Here is a 24,093-nt window from a genome sequence, read left to right on the forward strand (position 1 = left end):
ATGAATTTTTAAAATTTTTTGATATTTTTCATCTATTAGCGATGAAAATTTTTTATTATAAATATTTATATATTTACGATGAAAAATCTTTTTTATCACCAAAACTCTAGTATTTGTGATGTAACCTCTTTATCATAAATAATCTATAATTTTTAAAATTTTTAAATTTTTTATTTTTCTTCAAATATTAGCAATGAAAATTTAGTTTTCATCGCTAATACTCATTATTTATGACATAATATTTTTATCACAAATAATATATAATTTTTGAATTTTTAACATTTTTTATTTTTTTTTAAATATTAGTGATAAAAATTTTTCATCGTAAATAACATCTATTTTTGATAGAAAATTTATTTTTATCATAAATACTGACATTATTTATGATGAAAATATTTTTTTCATAAATATTTGAAAATATAAAATTAAAATAAATATTTTATTATTTATGATAATTATTTACATCATAAATAATAGGTATTTACGATGAATTTTTTTTTCATCATAAATACGGAGCTGTTTATGATGAAAAATAATTTTTATCATAAATATTTTTTTATTAGCAATGAAAATAATTTTTCATCATAAGTATTCTTATCGACAATGAAAATATTTTTATTGTAAATAAATTCATCACAAAAACTTTCTTTTCTTGTAGTGTCCGAACCTATGAATATGGATGATACCCAAATTCATACCCGAATATATATATTTATAATTCTATTTTAGTAATTCTATTTTGGTTGATAATATGTATAAAATTATTTTGATTATTTATATATTCTATGTTGAATTGTAATTCTATTTTTATGTTTGATTTCTATAAATCTGAACTTATAAATTATATTCTATATTGAAATGATAATTTTATTTTGATTGATAATATGTATAAAATTATTTTGATTGTTTATTTTTTTTAGATATGGGATAGGTATGAGGTGAGTATGGGTTGGGTATGGAGAAATAGATTATCCGTGGGTATCTCTGAACCCATTGGATATGAGAATGGATATCTCTTTTCTTACTCGATCGGGTATCGGGTAGGGTTTGGGTATAGGGTATTAAGTTCAGATTTGAAGATGGATAGTATAATATCCGATCCAAACCCTATCCATTGTCATCCCTACCTTGATGAAAAGCAGTGGGGTCATCGACTGTTAGCTGTTGGGGGCTTGGCAGAAGTGACGCCTTGGTTGGGAGGAAAGAATATGAGAGAAAAGAAAAGAATAGAAGAAAAAGTATTAACTTTCTCTTAGTTGGGTGTTTTTTTATGAAAAAAAAGAAAGAAAAAGGGAGAAATGGATGGAATACAAATCCTCTAAAATCTGTAATTTTTTTTCTCCTCCAAATCAAGTGGAATTGGAGGAAAAAGAATTGAAAGTTAGTGAATCTTTTATAATTTTTATCTTACCCCTTTAATAATGAAGATCTAAACTAATATTATATTTCAATTCTAAGGCTTATTTCAAGTCTCCCTCCTAAGTCTCCCATCTGATTGAACTCCTATGGATAGAAAAAAATCAATGAAAACAAAAGAAAAGATGGAAAAATTAAAAAAATAAGATCTTTTCTTAATTCTTTTTTTAGATTTATTGAATTTTTTCAAGGGTATAATAGTAAAAAAAATTGTAACATTTCCTTTCTTTTCCTTTCTTCTTTGCTTCCAATGAAGAAGGAAAGAAATAATTTTCTTTTCTTTCTTTAAACTTCCAATCAAAAAGAAAAAATATACTTTTTTTATTTTTTTTTCTCCTTACTAGTATTTTTTTTTCTTTTCTTTTCTTCCCCAAACTCTCAACCAAAGCGTGAGAGAGAGTGGAGAAAGAGTGGTGATAGGGAGAGCAGTGATGAGAGGAAATCAGAAATTAGGACTGGGTGTCTAGATATAAGACGTTAAATGGGACACATGCATGCACACGTGTGCTCACGCACACGCATGCACACACACACATATCTGTGTGCGCGCGCATGCATGTGCGTGTGTTGGGTCGGAGCAGGATATATGCTATTATCCATATCCAATTCAAATCTAGTTCAGATATTTTTTTATAAAACCTATATCCATTTTGGATTTTAATCAGATTGGATAAAATCCATCTCATTTAGATCGAGTTATATTGGATATCTAGCGGGTCGGATCAATTTATCACCCTAGCTAACTCTAATATATTTAGCTCTGTTGTAGGTTTAAGCCTGTAAAACTTTCTTTTATATTTTAAGCTTGGATCCTTTTTCTATCAAAGAAAACAGAGAAAAATCATGTAGCTAACCATGGCAATTCCCATGTGATGCTATGGTTGTCCCCAGGGAGTTTCATGATCTTTTTCTTTTTGATGCCTTGGTTGTGCTTACAACTTCTTATATTTCATTTAACTCCATTTATTTAAAATAATTGGTTTGGTATTATTATGTTGCAATAGTTGTATAAGATTGTTCCATTATAATCTAGATGTGTCATTGCTTCCAAACATGAAAACAATTTTTTCCTATAAGGGATAAGACTATATATATCTAATCCTCTAAAGATCTTAAACCTCCAAATCTTGAAAGTATTAATGAGTGAATTTTTATATTGATAAAATTATCCTTCATTAATTTTTACTAGAACTATAATATTTTTTTATTTTTTTATTCATATTATTTATATATATTCTTATATATACTATTAATCATATACTATTAAATTTTATTACTAATTATTTTAATTTTAGAACATAATTTTGATAATTATAATTAAATAACTAAAATTATCTTCTATTTATCTATTTTTATTTACTATTTTTAATTAACTATTTATATAATATTAACTAACTATTTAAATTAATTAGTTATTTATATAATTAATTTATTAAATTATTTATTAAATTAAATTAAATATTTATATAATTATAGATTATAATGATTATAAATTTATATGTTGTTTATTTTTTTTGGTATAAATAAATATTATAAATTGATAATAATAATATTTTTATCAAAGAATAATTTAGTAAAAATATTATATAAATATTATCCATCTCTCTTTTCGTTCCTCTTATGCCAAATAGAGGTTAGGATCATTTCTATCCATCATTTATGTTTTACCAAATATATAAAAAGATGGATGGATCTTTCATACATCCTCTCTCTCATCCATCCTTTCTCCTCCATTCATCCTTCCTTTGATCCATCGTTCGTACCAAACAGAGAGAGTTAGCATAAGATCAATATATGTTAGCAACCCATTGGGGCATATGGAAGGGAAAACAAAATAATCATTTTTTCAAAAAAAGGCTAGAACACTTCATCAAGACTTGTGTTGCTTCCTCTAATTAGTTATCCCATTGAAGGTGATGGAGCTACGCTCCTTTTTATCAAGGAAAAAGAAGGATAGTGTTATCATTGAGAACTAGCCAGACCTCAAAATCGAGCTAGCTAGGTGGCTGTAAGTGAGCGGCAGGTTGCTCGTTCAAATCAATGAGGTCTGCTCAAGCCTATTGCTAGTCTCCAAGTTAAGGTAGAAAAGTTTGACGTCAATGGTTGCACTTGGAAGGAGGCTCCTATGCTGGAGCCGACCTAAAATGACAAAAATATAGAAGACCACTTCTCATAGAATGTTTGATGGAGGATCTTCTAAAGCTAGCCCAAGTTAGGTGTTGATCTCAGAGAATAGCAAAGATCTAAAGACGGCATAATGGTAGCATGGTAATGGTACAACAACTCGGAACCTCGCTCAAAAGGCAAGCCACATGTATTATTTGGGGTTTTTTTGTCCTATATAAGCATCCAAAATCTACTTAGTTTATATTCAGATGGATTCTTTCATTCTCTCCTTTTTCAAGTTTGACGTCCTCATCAGACTAAGGGTCAAATCCATTCAAATATAATTGCAAGCACCATCATTGGCTCGTGGTCGACCTTAATGGATCCATGTTGCAGTATTTTTTAATCCATACGAGTCATAGATCAGACCCACTTCGATATCATTAACAATAATCTAGAACCTCACTTAAAATGCTAGCTAAAAGATATTATTTAGATTTTTTAAATCTATATAAATAAGGATGGCAACAGATAGGGTACCCACAAAATTTGTCCTACCCATATCCGAACTCATTTAAAATCCTACAACCCGAACCCGTTCCAAACTTGATTATGATATTAACCAGAAATCCCGAACCCATCCCATTCGAACCTGCCCAACTAAATATCATACTTGTACCAAGATTAAGCTCTCAAAAACCCAAGGGACCAACTCATACCGCCACAACCAGAATCTAAAACCCCTCTGACCTCCCTTGGGATCTCTCCTTCCCCATAGATCTTCAAAACAGAGGATGAAATGAAAAAGAAAAAAAAAGTGAAAAGAAAAAAAAATACCAATCTATATAAGAAAAGTTCTTAGCTTTTATTTTTTTTCCTTTTTCATGGATTTTCCTATGTTTACCCCCGATTTTTCCTCTATTTTTTCTATCCCCAAGAGTTTCAATGGGGTGGAAGATTGGAGACTTTCGACCAAAAATTCTCCAAATCACACAAAATATCATGCTTCTACCAAGATTAAGCTCTTAAAACCTAAATGAACTAACTCACACCGCCACAACTCCAAAGAAAAAGCCCAATGGGAACCTAAGAAACCCCTCCCATCTCCCTCAAGTGCTCTCCTCTCCCATAGATCTCCGAAGAAAGAGATCGGAATGAAAAAAAAATGGTCAATCCATGTGGGAGAAGGTCTTACCTTTCGATTTTCTTCATTTTCTTCATTGTTTTCCTTGACATTTCTTTTGTTTTCCCCAAGTTTCCATCTGTTTTTTTGCCATTCTCAAGAGTCTCAATTGGATGGGAGGCTTGGAGTAGTTGATAGAGAAGCTTAGACATTGGCTAGGTCTTTAAAAGCCCTAACCTACTAGTATTTATATAGAAATAGGTTTGGATAGCGGGTACCAGGACAAATCCCAAACACATTCCAAATCTGAATGGATTTTAGTTTTAAATTTCAAATCCATCTCAAATTCCATTAGGATAAGCTAAACGGATCCTATTAGGATTTGGGACAGGTCGGATATCTGGACAAATCTGCCCCACTGTCATTCTTATATATAAGTATCCAAAATTTATCCAATACATAGTTAATGTGAGACTAAATACATGTCTGTATGAATCCTCATGAATGGAGTTGAGAGAGTTTACCTAAGGGTTCTCTAAAGCATGCTTTATATAGATTAGGGCAAAATTTGACATTAAGCAAATTAGGCATGTGGTGTTAGCCACTTTGGCACGTATCTCGCTTGGGCATCATAGTCGAATTTTTTTGGCTATAAGGAAACTACATGCAATCGTGGACCAAGTTGTCATCAGTTGGAGATAAGTTTGACAATTGAATGACTCTATGCGTACTTTTTTGGTCGACCACATGGCAAATTTTCATCGATTGATCTCCTATGTCAGCTATAGTCAATTATGAGATGTATCAGATAGATTCTACTTGAATCATACTTTTTTCATGTTTTAACATAAAACTAATATTTGGTGACTTTTATTGGTTTCCAAAGATCCCTCTGAGTTGATTTAAAAACATTAATTATTGGGTATATCTGACTAAAAAAATATCCCAATATCCCAATTTCCTAGGAAGGTAATGGCTATATATGTCCTGATTTTATGACCTTTCCTTTCATGAATTTAGTATATGTTCCTTTATTATTCATTACACTCATTTGTATCGCACAGATGATATAAAATTATTATTATTATTATTATTATTATTATTATTATTATTATTATTATTATTATTATTTGTGTTGGTAAACAAGGGATATATTTGTGTTATACTATATAATACCAATTTATGGATTACATTTCTCCTATCTTCATTCTTCAGTGAGTCCTGAATTTTGTCTTATATTTTTCCCATCCCATAAAACTAGGAAATCATGTTGCCTAGATCATTGTGTCTTTTAGCTATAAAGCCAAAGGATCATGTCCTTCCTCTAATATTTATCATCTTTTTTTCTGTTGACGAATCTTTTTTTTTTTAATTTTAATAAAATAAAACAAAATATGAACATGCCCTGCATCCTGTTCAAATATTTCTTTTCAGTATTATTAATTCAAAATAAAAGTACGTGCATTGTGTCCACACTCTAACCCTATTAATCATAACTCACAAGAGAACACCAAAATAATCAATCTTGATAATATCTAGATGTGCATGCTTGGAGGTTTTTTTTTCTTTTAATAAATCAGAAGGATCATATAATTCTAGTATGAATGCATCCAACGTAATCAAAAAATAATATAAAAATATATATATCAAAAAATAGATAAGAAATAAAAATCTACCAATTACTTCTTCTTTATAAGGTAACTCTCACTCAGAGGACATTGTCCAACATCCATGTGATATTTGTCTATCTCTACGGGTCATACATTGCATCAACATTAACTATTATTGTGACCAATCCCTGTAGGCACCTAACTCCGATGGAGAGCTACTTGCAAAATAAGTCTACTGATCGAAATTTGATCAGCGGAGACCCTCCGATGCCTAAGTCAATGGAATGGTGAACATGTAATTGAGAGTAGAATTTGGGAGAGTTTCAGCTCAGAGATTGTCCTTACCATTGCTGTTCTCTTACCTCTCCTTTATAGGTTATTCGTGTCTAGCAGTTCAGCACGTGGGGTCACGCTTATTATAGCACTAAAGGATAGTTAACTCCTATTATTGGGCCATAATCATGGAGTTAGTAGGCAGTTTATGCCCAATAATGATCGTGGTATGCAGTTGTTGATCGATGATTTTGATATACCAACTGGCCATCAGCTTCTCTTTTTTTTTTTATATCGAAGGGTCATTGGTAGTACAGTGTATCGGGTTGTTTGGACTGGTCACCGTCTGGAAAGATGATCGAAAATTATCAATAGACAGTCGGCTTATCGATAGATAGTCGGTCATTCTTCATGTTCTGTAATGTCGATAGAATATCAGGATGATGAATCCTGTAGATGCTACAGTCAAATCGGTAACTCCCATTGCGGTCTTGTTTTGATGATTGGTTGGACCTTTTGGTCCAACATCCATTACCGACACGAAATTGGAGGATCGATCTCAAATCAGGGGAAGTAGTTTTGATTATCCCAACAGTTGTCCTCCACTCTTAAGTCCAAGGTGACCTGACATATTGGACGATGGGAGTCAGAGTATCTTTTGTCATGACTTCGAGCTCTGATTCTACGATCGTTTCGGTTGCAGACATTAATGATTCTCTCAAAAAAAAAAAATCTCCAGCCATTTTATTGTTTCGAAGATCATGCAATCATCATTAGGATATCAAATCAAAAGGATAGTTATTTAATGTTGCAGTCGGTCGGGCAGTGGGACGATTCAATTCATTTGATTTTGATTTGTCGGATGTCGCCATGTGTCCGACAATTATTAGTTCTTTACGATTCACGTGGATCGTGTCGATGGGTCTTGATCAGACGGTGGGTATCGAAAGGTCCAGATGATGATCGGTCCCGACACTGCCATGTGTTAAGATCCAAGAGAATCTTGATTTGAACGAATTTACCTCGATCGTTGGTGGATTCTATATAACGGTCACTTTCTTCCTTCATTTGGATCTTCTACAACTCTAAGAATCTGAAAATTCTCTCGTGAGTATCGAAAGCTTTATTAAAGGGGATCACCTTCTTCTTCTCTATATTTTCGGGATCTTCAAGGTTTCTTTTTGCTTCCAAGTTGGCCTTCATTTTCTCCTTCCCTTCTTCGCTTCTATTTCAATTTTCTCTGCTATTGTTAATGGCTAGTAGTAGGAAGGGTAAGGATAAGGTTAGGGATGATGAGGATAGACCTGTAAGTCAGGTCTCTAGTCTCGAACCCCCTTGGGATAGTCGATCGGTTAGTCCGATTAATGACTCCCTTCCAAGTCCGACCGTGGAAGCTTCTTCTATGATCGAATTCAGAGTTCTTTAGCTCCAGAAATGATATCATATTATAGAGTAATTTCGGCTTCATGCGTCCGATCTGGATGATTGGGTGAACTGCCCTTCCTCTGGCCAAGTAGCTATTTATGTAGAGAACCTTTAGACTGATCTTCATTTTTCGATTTTGAATTTTGTTTGAAATATTTTTGACTATTATAGGATCTGTCCTACCCAACTCGCTCCGAATTCCATTCGGATCATTATCAGTTTTGCTCTGCTATGTCATCTACTTTGAACTAATCCTAAAATGTCTCTTTTTCGAGCTTTCTTCGTACTTCATCCACACAATAAGGTCAGGGGTTAGTGGTTTTTTGGCCCGAGGCAGGGTCAGCATTTTATATCCGGGCTCCCTTCTTCCATCCATGGATAGAAAAATCATTTTTTTTTTAAATTTCTTCTTTGACCTGGGGCTTTCCTTCTTCTTGGGGGGAACCAAGGGTGAGTCCTAACGAGAATAACAAAGTTGATATTGCCAACCGAGAAGACTTTCAGCATTTGAAAGACATGGAATCCCTCCATAATGGGAGCCATTGATGGAGCAAACCTGTACAATGTCGAACTTAGTTCGGCACCTTCCGTAGATATAGCATAGTACTTAACTTCAATTTTTTATTTTTCACTACAATAATTTATGGCTAAGTTATTCTCACTTTTTATCTACAAGTATGCGGTCATCGGTGGATGAGATTCGACAGAATGCCATAAGGAAGATGCCAGCTACCGATGTGGGTCCATCTCGGGGTTTGAAAAAGACTCGACCCAATGCTCCTTCGATTGATGTTTTTGAGGCTCATGCTGATCCTATCATTGCATTGTCAGCTCCGAAGGTCCCACTATTAGCTGAAGCTCCTTTGCCTATGGAGCACTCTAGCGGTCATCTTGATGACGACGTCATGATCGTTGATCCACCACCAACCAGTGCGGTGTCGACGACGTCTCAGGTGCTATCATCATCCCAGCGATCCTCTACACCCGAATGGATGGCGGCGTGATGAATACTTAATTTAGGATGCTAGAGGTACTAAATATTGTAATCATTAATATTATTTTATTAAGAATTTAATGCTATCTAGTCTATTTTATAGGTAATTGAGAGTTTGGATTTATACGATTCAATTCGGACTCAAATTGATTTAAATTTGAGTGAACCAAGCAATCAGCTCTTATTTCAGTGTGAATGCAACTTAAAGATCAAGGGTTAAGAAGCAACCTCTCCAATCAAAGGCTCAGATTAAAAGATAAATGGAACTAAGTATGAACATGACTTATTGATCAACGAAGGAGAATCAATATGAAGATTCAAGGATCCTTTTTCACACTCCCATATCTCTTTTCATGAAACCCTAGCCTCCTCACTCTATAAATAGAATCCCAAGGTCTCCCTCTTTTTCAATCAAGCCAACGCCTAAGTTCTCTTCAAGCTTCTCTCTTTCTCTCTTCCTCTTCTTCATAAGTCTAGGGAAGGTACTAACCCTAGCACAATATATTCTTCCATAGATCTTTTTTTCACATCCCATCAAATCTAGGAGAGGTTCTAATCCTAGTGCCACTATCCTTTCTCTGTTACATATCCGCTTTCATCAATTTTTCTTTCTTGAAGTTTCTGTACCAAGCCTTCTAGCCATCCTGTCGTTGTCTGCACGGAAAAAGATAAAGGATTCAAGGAGACACATCCACCATCGGATGCAGCAAGAAGATCAACTTGGTTTAGTTGTCTTGTATCGTAATTTTATTTCTTTTCTTTATGTATGCTTTTTTATTAGATTAATGAAAAGTAATTTTATTTTTCATGCTTCTTTTTTAATTTTTTTTATAATTTATTATTTTTTTATATTTTTAAAATAATCAACTAAGATCCCTACGGATACGATTCCGACTCACCCTATCTATATAGTAGTGAGTAGGATTAATTTTGATGTGCTACGACATGCATCAAATTTTGACGTCGTTGTCGAAAATTTTTGCACGATTGTTTTGAAAAAAAAAAATTAAAATCAAAAAAAAAATCTATAAAATAAAAAAAAATATTTTACTACTTTCTAAATTTTTATTTCTTACTTTAGATTGCTTGATTGCCTTTTATGTATTTTTTTTTTAAATTTTTGCCTCATATTACTTTTCGTATATGGTAGATTTACTATTTTATATTTAGATTTCTTTATTTACATGCATAGAAATATTTTTTACTTCCTATAACCTAGCAATTTACTGCTTTCTATAAATTAAAATAATTTACTATTTTATGTAATTAGTGACTTTCTACTTCATAAGTAGATTAGATTCTTTGCCTTTTATTTGGATTACGTAGTTACCTTTATTCTTAACTGTGAGATTACCTTATTTGCATAGTTAAGTAGTTATCTTATTTATTATTGCCTATTATTCCTAGTGATTTACTACTTTCTATAGTTTAGAATAATTTATTACCCTAAAAGTAGATTTAATTTATTGCTTTATTTGTAGAATACCTACTTGCCTTTTAATCTTAGTATGATTTACTTTTCATTTAGTTAGATTCACTTGATCTTCTAATATCTAATTAACCTAATTTAAAAACTTATTTTTTATTTCTTCTTGCTAAAGGATAACATAATATAAAAGGAATACAATGATAATACATAACACTTGACTAATATAAATAAATCAATTAAATTTTAAAATCCACTTAACATGTTTGGATATCTTTTTCTTTTGCATTGCATATTTTCATAAAAAAAAAATCTTAAGGGCAAAACCCTAATCAACATAAGGTGAGAATTTTATCACCCTTCTTTGGCCCATAAATCACCATCTTACAATTATATTGACCTAAACTTCTAATTTAAAATCGATTAGACGTTGACCCTTAAGGATCTTCGAGCTTAGTAGGACAAGGAATCCTAAAAGTTAGATCAGATTCAGGTTAGTCAGTTTAACTGGTGTCTAGAAAAGTGGTTCAGAAATTACGTCCTGAAGGAAGATGGTTTATTAATTGATTCCGTTCGTTAACCTGTCCAACACAGTTGGTGTCTAAAGAAAGCAACAGAGAGACCCCGACCAACCTTACACTTACCTGGCCTGTTGAGCGGCTAGTCTGCTACTTGGAGTGCTTGAAGGTGACCTTGACAGTTAGGAGCTGTCTAGATCTAGGATAACCCATAGATAGGATTGATTGAACCATTTGATTGTTGACTAAAAATATTAAATCTAATTAATTCTTCTCTATCTTCTTAGCATTAGAACTCCTTAGGTTCTCTTTTTTAGAATTCTTTTTCCTCCTCCTACTCTCCTCTTCTCTTTCAAAAAAAAAAAACTTGTTGAAATTAAAACTCGATGAGATCTTTTGGGTGCATGCTAGGACGTCGATCATTACAATCTGCTTTACACTCATTAGATCTAGAGTTAGAAAAAATGATTCGAACAAACCAAATCAAAACCATGGATCCAAAACAAGAGACTGACCCACCATGATAATTGAGAGAGTATTTTACTCCCTCATCTTACATTTACTCGTCATGTATCTAACCTCCTCCTGTGGAGGCGGCACAATATGAAATCAAGTCCAACATTATTCAAATGCTTCCATCATTCTATGGACTAACGAATGAGGATCCGTATAAATATTTGGATGAATTTCTTGAGATATGCTCCACAGTAAAAATTTAAAACTTCTCCGATGATGCCCTCAGGTTGAAACTGTTCCTTTTTTCACTTAAGGACAAAGCCAAGCATTGATTAAACTCCCTAGATTCCATAATCATTTCAACTTGAGACCATCTTCAGAGAGAATTCTTCAAGAAATATTTTTCAATTAAAAAAATGAATCAAATTAGAAAAGCCATTACTAGTTTTTTTCAATTGGATGGTGAACTTTTTCATGAGACATGGAAAAGGTTAAGAGATCTTATTCGTAAATGCCCCCACTACACTGTCCCCAAATGGCAACTTATTCGGTATTTCTATGATGGTCTATCGAAAAAACACCGACAAATGATCGATGCATCGTGTGGTGGAACATTTATGCTAAGAAGTGAGGACGAGACTTGACAGCTCTTTGAATCACTTAGTAAAAACTTCCTACATCACATGTCTGCCACCTCTAGAGAACAATCTATGTCTCAACAGAAAGAGGTGGAATTTATCAAATTGAAAATATTATGGATATCCACAGTAAGGTAGATGAGTTGTCTCAAAAATTAGACCGTCTCTGAATATCAGATACTCTTCGATTCTACCTAATCCAGTGCAAGACGTTTGTGCATTGTATGCAAGTCCGACTCATTTTGTTAGTGAATGTCCAACCACACCTCAATTTCTTGAATTTGTGCATGAGCAGGTCCAGCAAGCTTAAGCCCAACAAGCTCGTAGATCAGAAAATTATCCATATTCGAATACTTATAATCCCGACCGGAGAAACCACCCAAATTTTTTTAGAGATCACAGCCAGTGGTTGGCTCTGCTGTACCTAGATCAAATTATCAGGACCCGACATATAGGCATGGATCATACCATCAGTTTCAAAATACTCCTCAACCATCTATCACTGGTCACAGCTCAGCTTTTGAGGATAAAGTTCTAAAAGTGCTTGAACGATTAGAAGTCAACACCCAGACCCTTAACTCCCACACGCAATCCATTGCTAAGCTAGAGACCCAAATAGGTCAACTAGCAATCGCAGTCAGTAGGAGAGAAGGAGAAAAATTACCTAGCCAATCTGAGAGCAATCCGAGAGGATAATTCATAGTTGAGAGCTCCAATACTCCAGATACCTTTTCTGAACATGCTAAATCAATCATGACTCTCAAAAGTGGGAAGATCATTAAACACACGAGTAAAATCAATAAGACCGACCCTAGACCTCTGACTAAGCCCAAATCACCTAAGAGCAAGAAGGACACAAAAGTAGAAAATGGACCAATTGCACCGGAATCACTTTACTTGCCTAAAGTCCTATTTTCGAGTGCCCTAAAAGCCCCCACTCTTGTGGATAAGAAAGGAGGAAGACTTGATGAGATGTTGGAATTATTTAAGCAAGTCCAAATTAATCTCCCCCTTCTAGATGCAATCAAGTAGGTCCCAGCTTACGCAAAATTTTTGAAAGAATTGTACATCCAGAAATGTAAATCTCGATCACAACTTCTGAAGAAAGTATGCCTTATCGAACAAGCTTGCTCTGTATTCCAACACACTACCCCTCCAAAGCTTAAAGATCCAGGTACCCCTACCATTTCTTGCATTATAGAAGACCTTCACATCAAACAAGCTCTCCTAGATCTAGGGGCGAGTGTGAATCTTTTATCTAGCTCGATTTATGAACTTTTTGGATTCGAAGAATTGAAACCCACATCGGTCACTCTACAGTTAGCTGATAAATCAATTAAGGCACCACGTGGGATGATCGAGGATATTTTGGTTAAGGTAGATGAGTTCTATTTTTTAGTTGATTTTTTAGTCTTTGACATGAAACTGAGTGGCAATCCAAGACAAATTCTCATTATCTTAGGCAGATCCTTCCTAGCTACAGTAAATGCATGCATCAATTGTAGAACAGGAGTCATGGACGTATCATTTGAGAATAAGAAACTGAGATTAAATGTGTTTAGTGCATCTCAGGGACCATCAATGGATAGTTGCTTCGAGATAGATACATTCGAGAATATTATAGAGGAAGCAGCATCAATGATTTTTGCACATAATTTTTGAGACACCCATTTGACGTACTTTGGAGTAGACGACTGTGATATGGAGGGAGGTAGTGAAGAAGTAAACATTTTAGTTGATACATCAAGTGATGAAACTACTCCCCATTGGATAATCAAGTCTGAGCCATTGCCTGCATTAGCCAATACACCCACAGCCCCATCATTAGAATCACCACCTGTACTAAAATTAAAGTCACTTCTGACCACACTCAAGTATACATTTCTAGGACCTAATGACATCCTTCTGGTGATCATTGCATCAGACTTGACCCCGGATCAAGAAGCATAATTGATTGGTGTTCTGAAGAAAAATAAAGAGGCTATCGACTGGTCCATTGTCGATCTAAAAAGAATTGACTCCTCCATCTGTATGTACTATATTCATTGGGAGGTAGATGCCAAACCCCATCGAAACATGCAAAGGAGACTGAATCCAAATATGCAGGAAGTAGTGAAGAAAGAGGTGGTAAAATGGTTAGATACTGGAATCATCTACCCCATATCCGATAGTAAATGGGTCAGTCCTACTCAAGTAGTACCTAAAAAAGCAGGTATTACTGTAGTGAAGAATGAAGAAGGTGAATTGCTTCCCATTCGCACACCATCTGGTTGGCGAGTGTACATTGACTATAGGAAACTCAATGTCGTTACTAGAAAGGATCATTTTTCATTATCCTTTGTCGATCAAATCCTAAAACGACTAGCAGATCAATATTTTTTTTGTTTTCTAGATGGTTATTCGAGGTACAATCAGATACTTGTATTTTTGGATGACCAAGAGAAGACCACATTCACTTGTCCTTACGGTACTTTCGCTTTTCGACGTATGTCATTCAGACTCTACAATGCATCCGCTACATTTTAATGGTATATTTTGACCATTTTTTCAGATATGATGGATAAATATCTCGAAGTATTTATAGATGATTTTTCTGTATTTGGAACCACTTTTGAGGTTTATCTTCATAACCTCTCCAAAGTCCTTAAGCACTACATGGAGATAAATTTGATTTTAAGTTAGAAAAAGAGCCATTTTTTGGTTCGGAAAGGAATCGTATTGAGACATATTATTTTCGAACGAAAGATTGAGGTAGATAAAATGAAAATTGAGATTATCTCAAAACTACCATCCCCCCACTTCGATTCGACAAATACGATCTTTCTTAGGTCACGCTGGATTTTACAGACGCTTCATTAAAAATTTTAGCAAAATATCGAGACTCTTGTGCAATCTGCTGGCCAAAGATACATCATTTGTCTTTAATGAAGAATATCTACAAGCCTTCTACATGTTACGAACAGCTCTGATAACAGCACCCATAATAAAACCTCCTGATTGGTCCTTCCCATTTGAAATCATGTGTAACGCTCTCAATTTTGCAATAGGGGCTATGTTAAGTCAAAGAATCAATAAGGAGCCATATGTGATCTATTATGCTAGCAAAACTCTATCCAATGCTCAATTGAACTACACTACAACAGAAAAAGAGCTACTAGCGGTGGTATTTGCCCTTGATAAATTTCGTTCATATATGTTAGGGTCTAAAGTTCTAATATATTCTGATCATGTGGTTTTGAAACATCTGCTCTCAAAGAATTTGATCAGATGGATCCTTCTGCTTCAAGAATTTGATCTAAAAATCTGAGACAAGAAGGATTCCAAAAATATGGTCGTTGATCACATTTTTAGAATCTTAGTTGATCATACGATGGGTACAGATGAAGTTAAAGAGAAATTTTCTGACGAATAATTTTTTACAACATCCTCTGATCAAATCTCATGGTTTGCCCACATCATTAACTACTTAGCAACAGGGTAAGTTCCTCTCCATTAGATAAAATAAGAGAATGATCGATTCTTCTCACAGGTCAAACATTATTATTGGGAGGAACCTGAATTGTTCAAACATTGTCCTGACCAAGTGATTCGATGCTGTGTCCCTGAGGGTGAGCATCAAAGTAAACTTATCTTTTGTCATTCTCATGCATGCGGGGGATATTTCAGTAGGAAGAAAACGGCCGCAAAAGTGTTACAAAGTGGGTTTTACTGGCCAACATTATTTAAGGATGCACATAAATTTTGCCTTTAGTGCTTGCGCTGTCAGTAAATGAGAAATATTTCTAAAAAAAATATGAGCCCCTATCTCCCATCTTAGTCGTGAAAGTTTTTGATGTTTGGAGAATCGATTTTATGGACCCCTTTCCTCCATCCTATGGATATGAATATATTTTGATTGCGGTAGATTACGTATCTAAATGGGTTAAGGCTATGGCAACCAGAATGAATGATCACAAGGTGGTAATCAAATTCATCCAACAGAATATCTTAAGTCGATTTGGTTGCCCAAGAGCCATTATTAGTGATGGAGGTACACACTTCACGAATAGACACTTTAAAAGTTTAATAAAGAAATATGGAATCACTTACAAAGTTGCCATACCATATCACTCTCAAACTAGTGGTCAAGTGAAAGTCTCCAATAGGGAGTCAAATGAATTCTTGAGAAGATGGTTAGGCCTGATCGAAAAGATTGGTCTAGACGATTAGATGATGCATTATGGGCCTACCGTACTGCATACAGGACTCCAATAGGAATATCTCCTTACCGACTCATTTTTAGAAAAGCCTGCCATCTGTCGGTAGAGCTAGAACACCGTGCATTTTGGTCCATAAAGCAATTCAATTTCGACATGAAAAATACGAGTAGTAATAGGAGACTACAATTGAACGAATTAGAAGAGCTACGCAATGAAGCATATGAAAGTTTACGAATTTATAAGACTTAAACTAAGGCTTATCATGATAAATATATTTTATGAAAAATATTCAAACCTAATCAAAAAGTGTGGCTTTATAATTCGAGGTTGCGACTATTCTTTGAAAAACTCCGTTCACGTTGGGATGGACCATATGTCGTAACTCAGGTGTTCCCTTATGGAGCAATTGAAATCAAAGATCCTAAATAGGAAAATACTTTCAAAGTAAATGGCCAACGATTGAAATATTATATGGATGAAATTAGAGATGGCAAGCAAGTTGACTCAATTGAATTGCAGGATCCAGTTTACAATGAAACTTTGGCTTGGTCTGGCTGAAGACCTTAAACTTAGCACTTGTTGGGAGGCAACTCAATATTTTATTTTTTAGCTATCTATTTTTTTTTTTATTTTATAAAAATTTTTGAAAAAAATAATTAGCCAAGTTGGGGGGAGCACCATGATCAATGGAGTCAAGAACACACTAGTCCAGCAATGAACGACATCTTAATCAACATTACACACATCGAACTCAGATGGTGTCCTTCTTTGTTACACTCTATTTTTACTTTGTTATGATTCTCTTCTTCCATTAGGGATAATGAAAATTAAGTTGGGAGGAGAATAACTAATTAAGTCCTCGAGTATGGTCAGAAATAATTAGTTTTGTGCATCTAAATTTTATCTCAATTTGAAGTTAACTAGGCACTCTAATCAATAAATGATTAACAGTCTAGATAATTTTAGAGATATCGAAGAAAAAATTATTAAGGACACCCAATTAATGAAAGAATTTAGACCAGACTAAATTTTGAAGTGATTCTAGAACCCTTTTCCCACCATCTCAATGAAAAATCTGCTTTATGGGGGTATGGGTGGAAAGATCGAGATATGCAAAAAAAAAAGAGATAAAATAAAAAAGAAAAGTTTTTAACATTTCTCACTAAGTAAAAGGGCCCTTTCACCTAAGTAAGTGTTGTTGTTTGCGTCAAAAGGTGAGAATGTAAAGAAATCTCTTGTATAGTCAATTTTAACTCGTAGCTTTTTTTATTTGAGTTAGTAAGCCTGAGGGGTGCCTTACACCTAATGCCCTAAAGCCAACTGGTTTGGGAGTCATTGGCCTAAAGTTCGTTATAAGAGTCAATTAGAAAGCTTAAGGGGTTAGGACATTGCACTGACTATACATATAAATATTTTTTCAAAAAAAAAAAAAGAATAAGGGGACTAAATTGTAAGAAGATAATAAATCTTGCTCACATCAAGTTTGAGGACTTAAAGAATAGAGTGGAGAAAGTCGGTGAAAGAAGATCTCTAAAAATTTTATGGCTAATACTCAATCATTAATTGGATCGAATTGATAATCTAATGAAGTACCTCTTTAATGATCTAGCTGGATATCAACTATAGTTAGGAATGTCTAGGATAACTTTCAATTCAAGAATAATTTGATGTACAATGCTAATGTATCTATTTTACTCGAGGATGAGTAAAGTTCAAATTGGAGGATGTGATGAATACTTAATTTAAGATGCTAGAGGTACTAAATATTATAATCATTAATATTATTTTATTAAAAATTTAATACTATCTAGTCTATTTTGTAGGTAATTGAGAGTTTGGATTCATACGATTCAATTTGGACTCAAATTGGTTCAGATTTGAGTGAACCAAGCAATCAGCTCTTATTTCAATGTGAATGCAACTTAAAGATCAAGGGTCAAGAAGCAACCTCTCCAATCAAAGATCCAGATTAAATGATAAATGAAACTAAGTGTGAACACGACTTATTGATCAACAGAGGAGAATCAATATGAAGATTCAAGGATCTTTATTCACACTCCCATCTCTCTTTTCATAAAACCTAGCCTCCTCACTCTATAAATAGAACCCCAAGGCCTCCTTCTTTTTCAATCAAGCCAATGCCTAAGTTCTCTTCAAGCTTCTCTCTTTCTCTCTCCCTCTTTCTCTTCTTCATAAGTCTAGGAGAGGTACTAATCCTAGCACAACATATTCCTCCATAGATCCCTTTTCTACATCCCATCAAATCTAGGAGAGGTTCTAATCTTAGTGCCGCTACTCTTTCTCTGTTACATATCTGCTTCTATCAATTTTTCTTTCTTGGAGTTCCTGTACCAAGCCTTCCAGCCATCCTGTCGCTGTCTGCACGGAGAAAGATGAAGGATTCAAGGAGACACATCCACCATCGGGCACAGTAAGAAGATCAACTTGATTTAGTTATCTTGTATTATAATTTTATTTTTTTTCTTTATGTATTCTTATTTGTTAGATTAATGAAAAGTAATTTTATTTTTCATACTTCTTTCTTAGTTTTTTTTATAATTTATTATTTTTTTCTTTTATGTTTTCAAAATAATCAACTAAGATCCCTGCGGATATGATCCCGACTCATTCTATCTATATAGTAGTGAGTAGGGTTAATTTAGATGTGCTACGACATGCATTACGGTGCTAGTCGGTCAGTCCACTCAAGAGCATGAAAAGATGTTGCAAGTTTCGATCGATGATGAGGCTTCGGAAGATTTGGTGAAGCACTTTGACATTCGGGTACCCACAGGCGAGTCAGCGCTGGGGAACCCAAAATTGGCCAAATAATTTTTGAAAGCTACACTTCTTCCGATAGACCGAAAGAATAGAAAGGATCGGACCATGTTTAACATCTTTTCATCATATTACCCCATCATCCTCTATGTAAGTCGGTATTCCACTGTCTACTTGCTTTTGTCTTGCCTTGTAATTCTGACTTCAACTTTTTTTTTAGTTGGTGCATAATGTGTCGGCATTAGAAATAAGATTTCGAGGAGTAATGGAACTTGATCGGATATGGACCAATTAGGTTACAACTGAAAATATCAGCAAGGAAGTTACCGACGAGCTTCTCCAAGCGGCAATAGATCAGAAGAAGAAATATAAGGAAGAAATATCCCACTTAAAGGCCGAGTTAGTGTTGGCTCAACAGACCGTCACCTCCCAAGAGATCTGGATTCAACAAAGAAGAATACAATCAATCGACTTCGAGGGAAACATGATGATTTCTTTCGCAAACTGAAGAATAAGCTGAAAAGGTATCGGACGATCGAAGAAAGATTGGCACTAACCGAAGCCGAGTCGGTGACCGCGAAGGAAGCGATGAAGATCGCTTATGAGGCTCTTAGTCGGACCATCGAGAACTACAAGAAATCTGAGAGCTTCAAACAAGAAGTCCTTGAAGGTAGTGATGAAGCCTACTGGATCGGGTTCGGAGATGGTAGAGATGCTGTTGCAAAGCTTTATCCAGATCTAGACCTGAGTAGCATCACTATCCTGACTCTGAGAGAAAAGGAGACAGGAGCAGAACTGATTGCTGAAGAAACTGCTCCAACTACTAAAGAAACCACATTGGTATCTGCCGAAGCAAAATCGATCACTGTTGGAGTCCAAGAGGCCGGAGCGATAGCGGTGGTAGAAGTTGCTTGTGAAGTTGAGCGATAGTCAGTGTAGCTTCTTTTTCTTTTTGTCACCAAACCTTAGTCCGATTTTTGTACCTTTCTGTTGATAATGAAGAAAATTTCTCTCCTTTTGTCATCGGGCCTTAGTCCAATTTTTGTAGCCTTAAGTTGGCAATGAAAGAAATTTTTTAAAGTGTCGAATCTCTTGGAATGTGATCATCATCATTTCATTTTTCTTTATAATGACCGCCTAGTTTACTGTACATGACCATTGCTAATTTAGACAAATAGCAATAGGTAATTCGTCAACCGATGTCATAAAGTGTCTTTTAGTCGGGTGTTAACCGACTAGGGGCATAATTTTTGTAATCAGATATTAACCGATTAATTTTATAAATATTTGATATACAAAAATCAACCGAATATCCTTCAACCGACCATAGTCAAATCGATTCATAAATTAATCGATGGGTCATCGATCAAAAATTATATTTGTAGATAGTCGAATATACATCTAAAGTTTGTTGGAAATTGAATTTGTCATTTTGAATATATCATGTCATAAAGATAATTTTACTGATAATATATTAATAGACTATCGGCATTCCACGTTCGGGGGACAGTCATTCCGTTAAGAATCTTAAGTCGATATGCATCCGGATGAAGGGTTTCGGTCACCCTGTATGGGCCTTCAAAATTAAGAGATAATTTCTCTTGTTTCAAAGGTTTTAAAACTTTTGTTTTTCTTAGAACCAAATCTCTGGGATGGAAGATATTCGGTTTAACTTTTGCATTGTAATACCGAGCCACTCTTTATCGATATGCAGCCATTCTTATTTGAGCTTAAAGCCAAACCTTTGGGAGTAAGTCCAAGTCAGCTCTTCAGCAATCAAAATTACTTGACTCTGCATATTATTTGACTCTCATTGATAGTAGTCCGATCTCCAGTGGGATCACTGCTTCTATTTCGTATGCTAGATTGAAAGGTGACTCTCCCGTTGGGATGCGAGGAGTCATTCGATAAGCCCATAAGACTAGATATAATTCTTCTACCTATAAACCCTTGGCTTCATTCAATATGATTTTAAGACCATATAGAATTGTTCGATTTATCACTCTGCTTCTTCGTTTGACTGCGGAAGGCTGATGGAGGTGAGTTTGTAGGTGATATGGAGTTTTGCACCAAACTTTTTGAACATATAATTGTCAAATTATCGACCATTGCCAGTAATAATGGTGTGTGGCAATCCGAATCGGTATATAATAGATTTTTGAATAAAATCTTTCATTTTGCCTTCAGTAATCTGTACTAAGGGTTCAACTTCCATCCATTTGGTGAAGTAATCCAAGGCAACGACTAAAAATTTTTTCTGACTAGTCGTCGGAGAAAAGGGTCGAGTATATTGATTTTTCATTATGGGAAAGGCCATGGTGCAATGATTGGTGTTAACTGACCGGCCGATTGATGCTGAATGTTAGCATACTTTTGACATGTTTTGCACTTTCAAACAAACTCGATAGTGTCCTTCCTCATGGTGGGCCAGTAGTACCCCTGCCATAAGACTTTATAAGCCTGTGATTTGCCCCTCAAGTGATTTTCACAAATCTTTTCGTGGACTTCTCGAAGAGCATAATCAGCTTCGGTAGGTCTCAAACACTTGAGCAATGGAGGAGAGAATGATATTTTATACGATTGTCCATTCATCAGCACAAACTACAAAGCCATTCATCTTAACTATTTGGCTTCTAATGAGTCCTCGGATAGAGTTTTCTCAGTCAAATACTGAATAATTGGGTCTATCTAGCTTGGTTCTTCATTTATTTGTTACACTTCTTCGACTTTATCAATACTTGGTTGTTTAAGATATTTGACAAACGTTCATCGAATAAACTAGAAGTAGTCGCCAGTCGAAAAAGTGCATTGACACGTGCATTTTCTATTCTGGGGATGTGAAAGATTTTGAAATATTTGAAGGTTTGGATGAGATCTCCCACTTTTTGAAGGTATTTCACCATGATCGGTCCTAGGCCTCAAATTCACCTTTAGCCTATCTAGTGATCATTTGTGAATCAATGAAAATCTTCAATTTATCTATGCCGAGCTCTTTTGCAATCTTTAAGGCGGCTAACAAGGCTTTATATTCAGCTTGGTTATTTGAAGCTTTGAAGTTGAACCGAAGGGCATATTCAGTTACTATCCCTTCAGAAATAGTAAGTGCGAGGCTAGCTATACTTCTTTAAGCATTGGATGCTCCATCAACATGCAACACCCAACAGACTGGTTCAGCCTTCACACTCTCAATTTGCTTAGATTTGTCATTAGGTTTGTTGTCGGGTGCGGTACACTCGATGATGAAGTCGGTTAAAATTTGAGCTTTCATTGATTGTTGTAGACGATACTGTATATCAAATTTGCTGAGTTTAATTACCTACTTCATCATCCGACTGGAGGTATCTGATCACTGCAAGATTATCTTCAAGGGCTAATTTATTAAAACGACTACTGAGTGTGCTTGAAAGTATGGTCATAGTCGCTGGATTGATATAACAAGGGCATAGACCATCTTTTTTGTCTTCGAATATCTGATCTCAACATCTTGGAATACTCTGCTTATGTAGTAAATAGGCCTTTAAATTCGATTTTCATCTTCTCTGATGAGGACTGAACTAATTGCTTCTAAAATGTGGCAAAGTAGAGATACAACGTTTCTCCCTCCTTTGGTTTTGTAAGTAGTGGAGGAGAAGTCAAGTATCTTTTCAAATCTTTGAAGGCCTACTGGTATTCATTTGACCATAAGAAGAAGTCCTTTCTTTGCAGTAAGGTTTTAAAGAAGGGCAGACATCTTTCTGCTGACTTCGAAATGAATCGACTAAGTGTGGTGATTTTTCTATTTAGCTGTCGTATCTTTTTTTTAGAGTTGGGATATTTTGTATTGAGGATGGCCTTTATCTACTTTAGGTTAGCTTCAATTCCTTGCTGCATCATAAGAAACCCAAGGAATTTTTTGACTGTTATATCGAATGCATACTTAGTCGGGGATTCAACTTCATCTGGTGTCGTCTAAGTGTGTCAAAAGCTTTCTTCAAGTCTTGAATATGATCATGTGTTTTGATATTTTTCACAAACATGTCATTGACATAGACTTTCATATTTCATCTGATTTATTCTTTGAAGACTTTATTGACCAGCCATTGATAAGTCGCTCCGATATTTTTTAAGTCGACGGTATCACTTTGTAACAGTAGATATCTTTACCAATTATGAAGGCTGTGTTCTCTTCATCTTCGGGCATTATTTGGATCTGATTATATCTCGAGAAAGCATCCATAAAGCTCAAGAGTTTATGTCTCAATATGGCATCAACTAGTTGATCAATCTTCAGTAGAGAAAACTGTCCTTTGGACAGGCTTTATTCAAGTCGGTATAGTCGATGCAGATTCATTATTTTTCATTGACTTTCTTCATCATCACGATATTGGCTAGCCAATCCAGATAGTTGGCTTTCCTGATGAAGTCTGTCGCAAGAAGCTTGTCAACTTCTTCGTCGATGGCTTTTTGCATTTTGGAGACAAAACTTCTTTTTTTTTTTTTATCTCATCGATTTAAATTTTGGATCAATATTTAATCAATGAGTTATCACATCTGGAGGAATCTCAGACATGTCAGCCGTCGACCAAGCAAAGACATCGACGTTCCTTCTCAATAGATCTAGTAGTTGCTTTCGCATCGACTCAAGCAGGAGTGATCCGATTTAAACAGTTTTCATCGAATCATTTTCTCTCAATGGAATTGAAACTAGTTGTTCAACTGGCTCACCCTTTTCTTCGTTATCCCTTTGGTCTAGTTTGCCAACTGACAGAGGATCTTCGAATTTGCTGCTGTCAATAGAGATCATGAAGCAGCGTCAGACCAGTTGTTGAACCCTTCGCATCTCTCCGATCCCGTTCCTTATCGAAAATAGGATAAGAAGATGGTATGTTAAAATAACTGCTCTCAACGCATTATGTCCTGATTGTCCAAGTATAGCATTATAAGTAGAAGGTACTCGGACAACAGTAAACATCAAGAAAATGGTGCTTTATCATGGTTTGATTCCAGCAGTTACAAGAACAGTAATTTCTCCTTCTACATTAACTGCATCTCCTGCGAAGCCGACTAAGGGGGTAGAAACTTTCTTGAGTTGGTCAGTAGATAAACGTAATTAAGAGAATGCAGAGTAAACAAAAATATCTATAGAGCTTTT

At 34.9% G+C, this 24,093-nt stretch overlaps 1 non-coding gene across 1 annotated transcript; it reads right to left on the reverse strand.

Moving 5' to 3' along the window:
- Window positions 1-11,770: 11,770 nt before the first annotated feature.
- On the reverse strand, window positions 11,771-11,876 carry LOC114914043 (small nucleolar RNA R71). Its single transcript, XR_003800476.1, has one exon. It is a non-coding gene; the product is annotated as a small nucleolar RNA R71 (small nucleolar RNA).
- Between the last annotated feature and the right edge of the window lie 12,217 nt (window positions 11,877-24,093).

The sequence above is a fragment of the Elaeis guineensis genome, chromosome 3 (assembly GCF_000442705.2).
Source record: "Elaeis guineensis isolate ETL-2024a chromosome 3, EG11, whole genome shotgun sequence".
NCBI classification, from domain to species: domain Eukaryota; kingdom Viridiplantae; phylum Streptophyta; class Magnoliopsida; order Arecales; family Arecaceae; genus Elaeis; species Elaeis guineensis.